Raw genomic sequence first — 12,439 nt, forward strand, 5'->3', positions numbered from 1 at the left:
AGCAATGACAGCAGACTTCAATGGGGCATCAGGGCAGCAGTTTCTGTTCTAAATTCTTTACATTTTAACTCATTTAATCTTTACAACATTTTGCAGATTAAGTAATTGAAGCACAGAGCACAGAGGTTAGGGATCTTGCCCAAGGTTACACAGCTCTGATAAAGAGTACAAAAGGGGTTCTCCGCTGTGTATTTAAAATTGTCTTTTGTTAAAAAAAAGATCTGAATCAAATGACAAAATGATAACATAATACAGTAGATGAATGGGTATTTATTATACTTTATCCTTTCCTACTTGTTTGAAATATCAAATTTAAAAGCTGTGCTTTATTCTTTTAGACAAACTTGTCTATCATGATCATCCTAAAATTCTGGTTGAGATTTCTTTTAAAGAAAACACACGTCTTTTCCTCACTTGCCTTCACCAATGGTAGATAAATTTATTAGTATCCTTTTTCATACTTGCTATGAGGAGATGGAAACGAAGCTGCTTTACTTCAGTCTACATTAAGACGGTATGTAAACCTGCATGCCCCTCTAGAATTCATGTTATAGTATTTAAGGGTTTTTTTTTTTTCATTCAAAAATCTGTGCTTTGCATGATCCAAACGTGAATGAATGAGAATTGGGCCAAATTTCCCTTAATTGATTTAATTAAGTAAATCTTTTAAATTTTTTGCAGATAAGTTAAAAGCTAATATTTAAAAGGTTGCTGCAATTAAATTTCTAAGAACCAAGAGAATAAGCAGTATGGAGAGTAATCTTTGATTCACGTGCCCAAAAATAGTTTCAGACATTACTTTTGTCTGCACTTCTGAAATATAATCTAACATTTCACACAAAGCCACTGATGAGGGAGTTGGTGGGATAATGGGGATGAGTCTAAACATTCTTCACCGGAATTGCTCTCTTGGGCTGGGAGAGCAAAAGCTGTCTCACAGAAGCAGATCTCCACAAAGCCTAGGACGCGGAGGCAGTTGGCCAAGTCTCCCAGACAAAAATCTCAGCTGTCGCCTAATTACCCACATTTATTTTTGCTTTAAAAAGCTGGGGAATTCCCTTAGTTCTCTGCTCCAGTGTTGGCAGGAGAGAGACCTGGCCCAAGTCACACAGGTTGATTTGGATAACAGCATGTCTTCAGCTGCAGGGGCCCCTGGGAGGTCTGTAAGTAATTAAACAACTAGGGCTTAGGGAATAATCCTAGTCAATGCAGGGAGCTCACGAGCTATGATTTGAGCTGCTATCTCCACCACGAATTTGTCACACTGTCTGAAATTTCCACCAACACTCCTTCTGGTTCATACACCGATCCAAGACATTACTTGCCTCAATGTAACTATATGCCTTGTAAGGACACTACCCCCAAATAGGTTAATGCATTTCAGTAATTACCTGACAGTTAAGAGACAGCAAGAGACTGGAGAATAGGATACAAGACAGACAAGTTTTAATGAGGAAAATACAGAAAGGTACACATGGTATGGCAGTAGCAGGGAGGGCAGGCTCCAGTAGAAATGTGTAGAAGAAAGCATCAGGAAACTTGATAGTTGCCGTCAGGTTGATCCCAGTCCATAGGGTTTTCAAGGCTGTGACCTTTCGGAAGCAGATCACCAATCCTGTCTTCTGAGGAGACTCTGGGTGGGTTCTAACCACCAACCTTTCCGCTAACAGTTGAGTGCTTAACCATTTGCACCATCCTAGTCCTAGAAATGGAGAAACCCAGAAGAGGCTGAGAAATCAGGAATTACAACACCCTTGTTCCCTTCACAGATGGCTGGGATTCAACCTTCAACAATTACTTTGGACTACTTGGTGGAAGAAAGGAGGTATTTGGAGACCCTAGTGGAAGTCCCCTCAAAGTCCAGATGCAGATTTCTAGGCCCACAAAACCAGTCAGTAACCACTGAGATGCAGTTTGTGGAATGGAAAGCAGGGTACAGTGAAAAGTATACATTCACACTTATAAGCTAATGACCTTGGGCTCCTTAAGCCTCATTCCCTCATCCATAAAATGAAACAAGAACCTTGTAAGGCTGTTGTGAGGATTTTCAGAACGACTGATGAGTAGCAAATAGTAACTGTGAGCTGCTATTAACCACTGTCATAAAACACACACACAACGGTGAAAGTGTGACTGATGGTCATTGCCAATACTCAAGACATTATGTTACCAAGATCTAATCTTGGTTTTGTTGACAACCATCTGACCAGCTGCTTGGCCATGGGGACAGAAATGTGATGCAATCTTTCCCAACTGACCCCATCCCAGCGCCTATGTTAATTAATATGAGGAATCATGCATTAACGTAAGAACTAGCCAGCTCTGCACTTAATCCTAAACGTCTATATGTCTTTAATGATCATATTTGCAACCTACCTTAAGTGATCTGTGGATTATTTTCCTCCATCATCTTACTGGATTTCTGGGACCAACAGTAAGCACTGAGTACTAAAGAGTAAGTAAGAAAAAGTTTGTGAGCATGTTGTATATTTCTCTGACAAGGCTCTAGAACCATGTACAAATAATTTGGATATTATTTCATATTGGTCATACTTTTCTACATCAACTGCATACATAGATAAAAATTCAATTTGCCAGCATGTTTGGGAATGGTGATTTTCAAAATTCAAAAACCAGATCAGCTATACCAGAATCACCTGGTAGACCACTTAAAAGCCCTCTTCACCTTCCACTCCACCTCAGGACATAATTAATCAAAATCTCGGGAAATGAGGTCCAGGAATCTTGATATTTAAAAGCTCCTCTTATTCAGAGTGATGTTTGGAAAACTCTGGGTTTAGGATATAAAGTGTTGTGGTTACTTGGTAGTAACCTTTCTAATATCACAACCCTTTGCCTTCAAACTCTGCTGTTGACCCTCTGTCAAAATTCAGTCTCTTACTTAAGAACAGTTTAGTTAATATGACATAGCTATTCTAAAAATTAAACTTTTAGCTCTTCTAAAAAATAAACGTATTTCAATGCCTTCAGGTCAGCATTCTGGATTCATTTTAGTTGTAGATCATTAAAGAGCAAAGATACAAGGGAAAAAAGTTCCAGTTGTTTAAAGGTTATAATTCATGAATGTTTCAGAGCACGTGCTCAAGCAGGTAGCTTCTCTGCACCGTAACTGCTCCAGGTGTACTCATCAGATGCAAACTGTCCCTTACGGGTCCCCATCCTCCATATTATCATACCCTACCTCATCACAAAAGCTTGTAGAGAGCCTTGCAAAGTGTCCGGCACATGTAATGATCATACTATAGTTATTTCTCAGCCTGGTAACAACTATCATTTCCCTGATTGTGTCACTGTCCACTTTCCGTGAACAATGATCAGTTTTTATAGTTCTTTTCTTTTTCTCCTTGCTATGTTTGTTCTGATCAGATTTTCTGAAATGTTTAAGTTCAGAACTATTGAACCTAATAAAAAACCTGGACTTGTATTTCATACGTATTTTTTCCATTTCACCTATAATTCATGTTTACTGTGTTCTTCATATACATAATTATGTGACAGATTTAAAAATGCTTTCTTCCTCAAAGATAATTTGCAAAGTGCTGCTTTATACTACATTCTCTTGGGCAAATTGGAACAAAACATGCTGTAGTTTTTGTTTTTTGTGTTTTCTTTTGGTCTCCAAAACAGTAGGGGGTTATATTAGATCTTCCATGCGATTCTCTGGCTCTGTGATTCTCTGTGGATACAGTTGTATCTTGTTTTCCTACAGGTGGCTTATTCACTTTGTGAATTATCCCTGACAAACTTTTATATGTACAGTTGATTTTCTGCTGCCTCTTAGCATTGCTCTCAACCACTTCTCCCACTGTGAGGCTGTGTGGGTTTAAAGAATAAAGAGCATTTTAATAATAGCTCAATCAAAATGTAATTAAGAACGTTAATTTGGCACCAAAAAATATTGCATAATACACATCAAAGATAAATTCCAGCTATTTCTTACCGTCTGCTATTTTGGATTACCAATTCTTCCTTCCACCAGCACAGGTACTGGGATTGAAATATTTATATCAATATATTGATATAGGCATTTTTTTTCTGAACTTCCTTATGCTGGCCTTATCATAGTACACATTGCATTTTATTATAATCACTTATGTAACATTCTGCTGCTCTGCTAGACTTTTAGCTCCACAAGAATGGAAATCATTTCTGTTTTACTCACCACTGGGTTCTAGTGCTTGGGGCAGTGTCTAATACATCAGTAAATATGCATTTAATGAATGAGTGAATCAATGAATTGCTGAAAGGAGGAATCATAGATTGGGGGGTTGGAGTTTCATTTCTCCATAGACTCTTGACTATTTCTTATCCATTACACTCTGAGCATAAATTTTATAGTTTTGAATAATAGAATCTTAAAGATGCCACGTGTCACTGTCCAGTGAGCCATTACAAGATGTACGAATTCCTTCAACTTAGTTGTTTTTTTTTTTAATGCCAAAGGTCCAGTGTAACTATTATCTGTGAATCTCCTTCTGATAGTTGTCAACCTCTCACTCCCTAGATCAGATTAGCCATAGTAAGCTTTGCTTTCACATTTTTTATTGATCAACACATCACTGTTCCTTGGGCTGCATAGGCAGGATTCTATTGGGCTTTTGTTTTTTCTATTTTATTCAGCCCAGCAGGAGCTTAAAAAGCAACGCATTTTAAGTTAAGAAACTACTCTCCTTCTCTAGGGAAATTATAGATGAAGCTAGGTTAAAGGGAGACCTAATTAAATAAACTTCTGTCTCTGGTAACTAGATCCCCTGAATAGGTTCTCAAAGTCTCCGTGTTTCACAAGGAATATCTACCAAAGTATCCCTTTTTTTTTTTTTTAATTTATTTATACTCCTTGGAGTAAGTGAGTAGTGACATCACAATATGCACTATTCTGAGTGCTTTCAAAAATGCGCTGTCCCTCTGAAAGTTTCCAAATGGTTTCTTTGTGTGCTATTAGGTACCATCTGGCTAGCTGTAGATAAACAAGTTTCAACATATGGGCCATAACACATACACAGCTCTGCTCCACTAGTGCAGAAAATTAAGAAAAGGTCCCTCTTTTGATATGAGTAGCTTATACAAAAGAAGCAACACTAGGTACTGGCCTGAGCTGCACACAGAAGAGCTTAATTCCAGTTCATTCTCCCCACTCGCTGGGCATGCCACTTGATCACACCAGGCTCCTGGATTTCCTCACCTGGAAGTTTAAAGGGACTCAAGGCTGGTTTAGTGGTAGAGTTCTCACCTCCCACGCAGGAGATCCAGGTTTGATTCCCAGCCAATGCGCCTCACAAGAAGCCACGACCCCATCTGTCAGTGGAGGCTTGCATGGTGCTGTGATGCTGAACAGGTTTCAGCGGAGTTTCCAGACTAAAACAAACTAGGAAGAAAGGTCTGCTGAATTACTTCTGAAAATCAGCCAATGAAAACTCTATGGCTCACAACGGTCTGATTTGCAACCAATCGTGGGGATGGCATAGGACCCGCAGCATTTTGTTCCCTTGTGCAAGGGGGTTGCCATCAGTCAGGGGTGACTGAAGGGCAGCTAACAATAAGAAGTCAACTCTATCTTTCTTATCTTCCTCCCTCCGTCCTTCCTTCCTTCCTCCCTTCTTCCCTCCTGCCTTCCCTTCTTTCTTCCTTAGCTTTCTCCCTTTTTCCTTCCCTTCCCTCCTTAAAGAATATTTATCACATGCCTACTATATATGCTCTAAGCATGGCGCTAGGTGCGGAACATATATTGATGAGCAGCACAGGCATGGTCCCTGCCCTTGAAGAATTTCTGAAAAGTGACAAAGACATACATTAAATAAATAATTGGGAGCTTGAAAAGCATTCCAGATTGGGGGAGGGGGAGGGGACATGTATGAAGGCCCTGAAATGGGAAGAGGCATGAACAATTTTAAAAAATGCAAGATTTGTAAACATTTATATCTATTAAATTGAAGACTCAGTTGACAATCTGAAAATGCTAACAGGAAACCCCTACCATCCCCAGATGGCAATTCAGAAATTATTACGTTAGCATCAACTATTTGAAAAATTGCCTCCATTTCCTATTCATATTGTTGGTTTCATTCCTGCAATCAGTGCCTCTAATAAAACTGAATGAAAATACGATCATTAAATACATATGTATAAATGTCTCAAGCACATCACACCACAGTAAATGCTTTGAGAATTATCAAACTGTTTCCAGGAAACCTAGCAACTCTATGAGTGTTTCCTGTTTAATATTTACAGAATAAAACTACACACTAAGTGAGACTGATTCAGTTATCTCTTACAAGGACTCGACTTCCCAAGCATCATTTCCCAATTCTCCGTCTTGCCAGAAGATGACAGCTGACACCTTAAAGTGAGAAGAGAGATTAGTCATAGTAGTCATTCTTGCCTAAACAGTTATAAAATATATGTAAAATGTTTTTACTTCAACTGTTTTACCAACCCTTAGTTAAAATAAAAGCTGCACCTTTGGCATAAATGACACATTATGTCATATATGGAATCATATTGCTTAATGGTTGATATTTTCCCCATTACCTCTCCATTTTTACCCTTCCTTTTTCACTTGGCTGCCATACATTTAGAGCAGGGGGTACAGCTGATGCCTGGCCTCTGTGGTCAGAATAAAGCAGAGAGTTTAATAAGCAGGCATTCAAGTCAGGCAGGATAAAGCGCCAGTTTGGATAACTAAGACCCTATAAGAAATTAAACACACTTGAGAAGCTGAATCAATCCAGTTAACCATAATGCCTTGTCCTATGCTACAGGAAAGAACATGTCCCTACCTGTAAACTGCGACAGCACTTACTACGCTATTAACCACAACAATCTAAGACATGCCTGCCTTCTACTTGAGGGCAAATTCCTTAAAAGTCTGGACTGTGCCTTACTCATCTTTGTCCCTTCAACGCCTACAGTGCTGAATGAAGCAGAAGCCCAATTAATGCTCATTAATCAAACTGACGGATGAATGGGTCATTTCTTAAAAAAAAAAAAAAATTACAACTTGGATGAATTCTCCCCGTGAAATGCAATTAATTACAGAACTGTCTCAGCTACCTGTTAGGATTTTAGAAAATATGTAAAGCTCACCCTTTTGCCATTTCTACATAGAGCAACTATGACATCCGACCTTTAATTCTTTAATGAAAAATCATTACTTGACTAGCTTTATTACGGCTACTAATAAACTTTATTTAGTGTAATATAATAAAACATTTGCAAGTTTAACAACATTTATTTGACCATATTTAACCATTTTTTTAACCATTTTTTTAAACTATTTTTTTAACCATTTAATTTAAGAATATAAGTACATACAGTCACTTTAAGTAAATCTGAGGCTCAGGAATTTGCGCAAGCTTTGTCTGAAAGTACAGCACCCGCCTCCCATTTCAGGAAAGGCAGACCCTTTCCGGGAGCGGGCAAGAAGCAATGTCAATGAAAGCTGGAATAAGTTCATAATCCACGGTGCAATTCCACATTATCCCGTGGGAACCTGCTTCGTTTACTGTAGAAAAAATAATAAATATTCTCTTTCAGTTCTCTTTTATCAAATGAAGGCTTGCATTGAATTTCTTCCCCTCAAAAGTCCTCTTCTTTTCTGATTACTATCTTTCTGTTTCCTTAGCGTCTAGTTTCCACACATTATGTCATACCATCTTTTACTGTGAAAGTACTATCAGCAAAGAGACCTTTTCTGTTTACCTGCCTGTAATGTCTACCACCTTTGGGGGAGAAAAAAGGACAATTAATCAGGCACACATTTGATTTAGGATACAGAGAAACACAACAGTAAATTCTCCAGAACAGACATAACGGTGTTCTGTAGCACTGTCCACAGCGGCCCAGGAGACCTCTGACCCACGTAATTCTGTTTAATACAATGCTGCTCAACGAGAATTAACCTGTTAATGTTCGACCTCCAGAAACATCACAACCATTCACGGAAACCCCACGGTTCCCCGGCTTCCTTCCAAATAACAAACAGTTAGGGACCAGCCAGTGGCCCCATCGTACCTTTATATGTAATAATATTCGAAAGTTCTGTAGCAGTAATTGTAGCAATATACAGTGCATTAAATGCGGTTAGGTAGGCACTCACTCCTCATCTAGGTAAAAAAAAAACCTCACAGGAGGAATCCCCTTCATTTCTCAGGACCCCTCAGAAGAAAAGTGAGCATAAGAAAGACCTCTATTCAGGGTTCATGATTCTTTCTATCCTGAGTTCTTTTCCTGAGTTACAACATAACAATAAGTGAGTTAACAAGAAAGGACACTGGTGGGGGAAGTCATAGGGACCCTGCAGAAAAGCTGAACTATTTGATAGAAGCTTTTTTAGGGATGCTGATTTGGGATATCATTTGTAATAGTTATGGCTGGGTTCAGTTTTCTAATCGGACATGCAACACATTCAACACTATGCTGGCTGGAGTTTGCTTGGGAAAACACCCTTAAGCCACACAGCAGCAAAAAGCATTTGGCCTCATGAACGATACCTGAATATTAGCCACAATGCTTAGAAGCGTGGAAGTGTGCATTGGAACCTCCTTCCACTGGCACAGATTTAGACAAATGCAAAGCTCCAGAAACTGTTTCCTTTCTGGAACCCAGTTCTGTTAGTGCTTATTTGCTGAGATGATCGAGCAGCTTTAAACTGAGCACTATATTCATTTGCACAGAATAGCACTGATTTCACAGAAAGAAAAAAAAGGAGAGGTCGCCACTCTCCCTCATAATATACTTTGTACAACAGATCACCCTTCTTGTCACGTTTTAGCCATCTCGAGAAGTGACAGAAGCTGCGTTCCACTCTGCAATCTCAGCAAATGATGATGTTGTTGTTTCCACCTCGGTCTCGCATAGTCTGTTTTGTCTTCATAATTCTGCTTTTGATCAATCATAAATCGTGACTTGTCTTTCTACTGTAGTTGGAGTTTTAGCTATAAAGAGAGAGACAGAGAAAGAGAAGAAAATGATTTAGCAGAACCGTAAATGTGAGTTTTCATTTTGGGGTGGGTGGATTTCATTTTTACAGCATTCAGTAATTTGAATCATTTATTTGTAGCTTCTAAGGAGTTATAAGTATCTGTATGGGGAAAGAAAAAGTGCTGTGGCCCTTTTAATACATTTCTCAGATTCCACAAGTTGTCAAGGCCTTAATACCTTTACAAATCAGCCCGAAATAAGCCACTTGAAAACTCACTTTCATAATACAACTGAAACCAAAAATGGCTTTACCCTCAAAAATAGCCTTCAAAATACTACCACATTTGGCCTACTTGACAAGAATAATGGTGACTAATAATGAGAAGTGTTCTCTCCTTCAAACCTTGGAGATAGCATTATAGTAAGATACACGCGCAGAAACCAGGAAACCTCACCAACCTCATGTCATCCCTCCCAGTTTCAGAGAAGCAGCAGGAGCCATAGAGAAGTCTTGCCCAATGGCTGGGAAAAAGTCTCTTTCTACTGGTGTAGAGCCACACTCCCCTAACTCCATATCTGCACAGGCTTCGATTTACCAAACTAAATCCCTGGGCTTAAGAGCTACATCCCAGGGCCTGGGCTGTGCTCCCAGTCTCTACCTCCCCACTTCATTTAAAGCGACACTCTCCCTTGGCTACCAAGGGTTCCCTGCCACTCCTCCTTATCTGACTCCTCCCTCTCGACCTCGTTGGGTGACTCAAGGGATCAGTTTTCCTGGTGACCAGCTCAGTTTCTCCTTAAGACACAGTATCTCGATTTGTCAGTCAGCCTCATACAATAGCACTAGAGGAAAAGTGCCACATTTCAGCCCAGACCCACCACTCCAGAATTCTCTCTTATGGGGACTGGAAACAGTCTATGCCCTCAGTGGTTCTCTACAGACACTTATTATCCCAGCCTGGAACCTGTGACTCCTCAGCTTGACAATGAGACTGCACTTCCCCTGAAGCTCAGAAGGGCTCTGCTCAAGTTGGTTCATAAACTGTACTGTATTCCTCCAGGTCTCAAGCAGGAGCATCTGAAGTCTCCCTCTTCCTCACCACCCACCTGTTGGTCAACTCCCAATGTCTGATATCCTTGGCGTCTTTCCTGCTCTCAACATGAAACTCCTAGTCCTGGTCCTCCTGACATGTTGTTGTTGGGTGCCGTCGAATCAGCTTCAACCACAGAGTAGAACTGCCCCATAAGGTTTTCTTGACTTTACAGGAGCAGATATCCAGGTCTTTCTCTTGTGGAGAGGCTGGGTGGGTTCTTACCACTAACCTTTCGGTTAACAGCCAAGCATATAACTGTTGCGCCATCAGGGCTCCTTCCCTCCTGACATGAGACTTCACAGACACACTGGTCTCCTAACCCATCCCCCTTCCTCCACTGAAAACCCCTCCAATACATCATTCATACTGCAGCCTGGTCTGGTCACACTCCTGCTCAAAAACCTTTATTACCCACCCTTGCCATGCCCACTTGGCCCTCCATGCTGACCAAGTCTCCCCAGCCTCCCAGTACCATTGAAGACATGCCCCAGGCTCCTTGTCCACCTCCATCCACATCTATGTACCTCTGTCCAGATCAACTGACCCTCTACTTTGACCAGCCTCTGCCCCTCCCCCATCCCTGTTATACTCTCTTGTAAAAATCCTATTCTTTCTTCAAGATGCATCTCAAATACCACCTCCTTCATGATTTCTACCTTGGACAACTGCTTCCTAAGAATTTCCCACAAGGCTTATTTATCTTATATAACCTTCTGCACTGCTTAGTTTTATTTTGTACTATGTATATGTATTGCCTACTAAGAAAAAAAAAATTAGAAAGAGCAAAACAGGGCAATCACCTGCTTTTCCTACTTGAAAGATGTTGCAAAGTACAAATGTCTGCAACTGCAACACATGAAGCAAGTAAGCTATTAGCATTACTATTTGATGATTTAATAAAAGTAAAGTGCTACTTAATGCTAAGGAACTGTGGTGGGGGGTGTCTGTGATATAGCAAACATTTTGTTTCTGTCTTTAAAGCAGCATCCCATCACAGATACTTGGGGTTTCTGGGACCTTAATGTTTCTCTCCAATTTCCATTGGAACTCATTTTATTTTGTTTTAATTACTCGTTCCCATCAAGAAAGGGTAGAATCATCTTGAACTCCAAAGCTTCCCCAAAAACCCTGGAGCAGCATATTGACAGAATTCAGGGCAGAAGCCCAAGCTTACTTCCTATGGACTTACCCCTAAGCACCATTGCAATCAACAGGGATTACAAAGACTCTTTGAAGAGAAACAGTGCATCACCAGGGAGGGCAAGGGGGAAGGAAAGGAAGAGCTGCTTCAAAATTGTTTCATGAAATTCGTCTATATTTTTTTTTCTTTTTGTAATTGTGCTTTAGATGAAAGTTTACAGCGCAAATTAGTTTCTCGTTCAAAAATTTATATGCAAATGTTTTGTGACATTGGTTGCAATCCCTGAAATGCATCAGCACTCTCCCCCTTTAAATCCTGGGTTCCCTGTGTCCATTTGCCCAGTATTCCTGTCCCTTCCTGCCTTCTCGTCTCTGTTTTTGGGCAGGTGTTGCCCATTTGGTCTCGTGTACTTGATTGCACTACGAAGCACATTTCTCACCTGTGTTATTGTTTCATAGACATATCTAATCTTTAGCTGAAAGGTGGACTTCGAGAGAGGCTTCAGTTCTGAGTTAGCAGGGTGCCCAGGGGCCATAGTCTTGTGGGTTCCTCAAGTCTCTGTCAGACCAGTTAAGTCTGGTATTTTTTTGTGAATTTGAATTTTGTTCTACATTTTCCTCCCGTTTTGTCTGGGACTCTCTATTGTATCCCTGCCAGAATGATCGGTGGTGGTGGTGGTTGTTGTTAAGGTGCCATTGAGTCTGTTCCGATCACAGGGACCCTATGCACAACAGAACAAATCGCTGCCCAGTCCTGTACCATCTCCACAATTGTTGCAGCCATTGTGTCAGTGGTGGTAAGCAGGCACTATCTAGTTCTTCTGGGCTCAGGCTGATGGAGTCTGTGGTTCATGTGGTCCTTTAGACTAATATCTTCCTTGTGTCTTTGGTTTTTCTTCCTTCGCCTTGGCTCCGGACAGGATGGGACTGACAGATGTGTCTTAGATGGCCGCTCACAAGCTTTTAAGACCCAGACACTACTCATCAAGGTAGGATGTAGAACATCTTCTTTATGAGCTATGTTATGCCAATTGACCTAGGTGTCCCCCAGAGATCAAGGTCCCAGCCCTCAGCCCCAGCAACATGGTCCCCCAAGGTGTTTGGATGTGTCTAGGATGCTTCTCTGACTTTGCCTTGGTCAAGCTATGCAGACGTTCCCTATATTGTGTGTTGCCTTTCCCTTCACCGAAGTTGAAACTTCTTTACTATCTAGTAGATAGTAACCATCAAAGGTTGTTTTTTTCTGTGTGTAAACCTTCCCTTGA

General features: G+C 40.5%; 1 protein-coding gene and 1 long non-coding RNA gene across 4 annotated transcripts in view; both read right to left on the minus strand.

Annotated features, from left to right (window-relative positions):
- Positions 1-781: 781 nt before the first annotated feature.
- On the minus strand, positions 782-5,499 carry LOC126059725 (uncharacterized). Its single transcript, XR_007513478.1, has 3 exons — positions 5,252-5,499; positions 2,377-2,448; positions 782-1,702 (listed from the first exon to the last, which is right to left on the minus strand). It is a non-coding gene; the product is annotated as an uncharacterized LOC126059725 (long non-coding RNA).
- Positions 5,500-5,604: 105 nt separating this feature from the next.
- HTR7 (5-hydroxytryptamine receptor 7) overlaps positions 5,605-12,439 on the minus strand; it is a 94,494-nt gene continuing 87,659 nt past the window's right edge. Inside the window, exons 3-4 of one of the 3 annotated variants that reach the window (XR_007513476.1) lie at positions 6,294-8,954; positions 5,605-5,788 (exon numbers count right to left, since the gene is read on the minus strand). The gene's annotated coding sequence lies outside the window, so the exon portion shown is untranslated. Of the gene's footprint in view, positions 8,955-12,439 lie in introns of all 3 variants that reach the window. The other 2 variants (XR_007513477.1, XM_049855649.1) reach the window with 2 other exon arrangements.

This window comes from Elephas maximus, chromosome 16, assembly GCF_024166365.1.
Source record: "Elephas maximus indicus isolate mEleMax1 chromosome 16, mEleMax1 primary haplotype, whole genome shotgun sequence".
NCBI lineage: Eukaryota > Metazoa > Chordata > Mammalia > Proboscidea > Elephantidae > Elephas > Elephas maximus.